This window comes from Poromitra crassiceps (genome assembly GCF_964638095.1).
Source record: "Poromitra crassiceps genome assembly, chromosome: 5".
Taxonomy (NCBI): Eukaryota; Metazoa; Chordata; class Actinopteri; order Beryciformes; family Melamphaidae; genus Poromitra; species Poromitra crassiceps.
Genome location: NC_139642.1, coordinates 15719048 through 15721656, shown reverse-complemented (window position 1 = coordinate 15721656; position 2609 = coordinate 15719048).

Below are 2609 nucleotides of genomic sequence, written 5' to 3'. Positions count from 1 at the left end.
ATCCCGCATTGATTACCTAATATACGGCAGCACGCTATACAGTAGTAACATCCGGGTCGTGGGGTTCACTTTCTCTGGAACCTTGTTACCTTGTTACCGCCTAGCTTGATAGCCGCTAATGTGGTTGAGCCAGACTGGTTGGTTGATCATTTGAGCGGGGAGCTCCAGGGGGGAGGAGCCCAGTACTGCATGCATCAAGCAGCACTTGCATTGGTCAGCCGGTTTGCAGTGCGTTGACGGTCTGCCGCTGAGTGAGGAGAGTGGTGAGAAAAGATGGCGGACTCAGAAGAAATGGCGTCGGAAGATGAAGCGGGAGATGGTGGCGTGTTGTGCATGAACGCACTAAAAGAAACAAAAAATAGTATTCTGAGAAAAACATTGATAGAGACGTCGTCTGAGTGACAGGTCCTTAAGCTTATTATGTCCCGTTAATTTTGCCTAATGTCAACATCGTTTGAGCATAAATGATAGCCTAACCTTACTCATATTCCTCCTAGCGCTCTTGCAGTCATAGATCGCATATACGCTACTTTTTTACTTCCACTATCATGCCGTTCCCCTTTTTATTGCTGTGACGGCCGTAACGTCAAATCTATTATAACATTCTATGGAGTTATGGATTTGTTGGAATATAGGCTATTTAGTCATTACGCTTATTATGTCCGAGGAGTCTACTTAACGTAGCCTACAACTTTCAATATTCCCGCTCGGGTCTGAGACCAGGAAGAAAGGTGTGGTCAGCAGACGTCGGATCGTTCTTGGAGGAGGTTGAAAAGGTGCATGCTGTAAGGAGAATGACGAAATTTCGTGAAGGGAAAAGAGTAAATAGTCAATCTGTGTGCTTGATTTTTGAAGGTGAGTTGTCGGAGAGAGTGTACCGTGATGATGTTTGTTACAGGGTTTGGAAAGAGCTCCTCTCAGGTGTTACTGCTGACAAGAGATACGGGCATGTGGCGGCTGTGTGCAGTGCAAAGAAAAAGTGTGGCAGGTGTGGAAAGGGTGATTGTCGTGAAGAGAGGAGGCACTGAGGAGGAGCAAGCTAAGTGTTTGCATTGTGATGGAAATCACTTTGCGCGATCTGTTCAGTGTCCAAGGAAGGACGGAGAAAGAAGGAGATGGAGAGAAGTGAATAAGATCAGAGAAACTAGGGGAACGTCGTAGGCTGAAGCTGCTGAGAGATGGGGCTTGTAAAGAAATGAAGATAGCATGGTTGTACAGAAGGAACCGGAGAGGGAAGATGAGAAAACGGATCGGGATAACATTATATGTATGGAAGAGAAGAGGTTCTTGGTGGCATTCATCGCCATGGTGATAAACTGTGCTGTCGATATGACAGAGAGAAGTGAGATGGTGCTGGATGCTGCCAGGAGGTTCCTGCATGTGATGGATGATGTAACTGGAAAGGATTTAGATAATACACTGAGAGAAGCTTTGGAGAAAAGTCAAGACAAGTGAGTCTGACTGACAGTATGGTCAATGTTATGAATGAAAGTTTGGGGAGGAAATAGTTTATTTTCTTTTTCTTTTTTGTCTACTGTAAATCATTTGTAGTGTGAAACTACTAGAATTCAGAAGGTGGCGGTAATGCACTGAGACGGTTGCTAACCGCCATAAAACTCAATAGAAGAAGAAGAAGTTCACTTTTTCTTCCCTCTTCCTCCGTAGTAGTCCGTACACTGGGGCTGTTTGGCGTGGCGTGTGGCAGAGCTTGGCGGCAATCTACATCAACTACTACTACTACTACTACTACTACTATGTGTTAAAACTCCTACATTCAACGATAATTATATGTAATAGTATGTTGATAATAGTATGTTGTTAATGTATTGGGATTTCAAGATTCAAGATTTTTATTGTCACTCCGTAGTACGCAAGTATCACGTGTGAAATGCTTGTGCTGTAAAATAACAGTATAACAGTGCAAAATAACAGGGCATATAGATGCAGTAAAACAAGAGAAACAACAAGCAATAACAGTAAACTTTCCCTTTTCTTTTCTAGCATAGACACCTTAAAACATAATTAAACATTCTGTTTGCACAGGTGCAAATAACATAGGCATAATTATCATCGTGAGGGCTATTGGGCGCCAGTCGTTGAGGCTGGTCACTTTCTGCTGCTTGGGAATGGGCATGATTGTTGCTGATTTGAAGCAGGAGGGAACTTGTCGGAGGGAGAGGGACTGGTTGAAAATGTCTGTGAATACGCCTGCCAGCTGGTGGGCACAGGCCTTGAGGACACGCCTGAGGATGCCGTCCGGGCCGGCCGCCTTGCGCGGGTTGATACGCAAGAACGACCGGCGCACCTCATCCTCAGTGATGGTGAGAGGGCGGTCTGGATCTGTGGGGGGTGGGAGGTAGGGGGGGTTGGTGGTTAGGTGGGAATGGGGGGGGGCGGGTGTAACAGCTGTCGTTTAAATCGTGGTAAACTGCAATGTCGATCTGCAACACAGACGTAGCTATCGCTAGCTTAGCGATTAGCAACAATCCACTTACTCAAACAGAGCATTAGCTCATTAGCTCTTAGCTGCTAGCTGCGGTTAGCCTTGATACAAACACTCACATAGGAAACCTGGCAATATGGCAAATAGTGGGTAATATGATTATGGT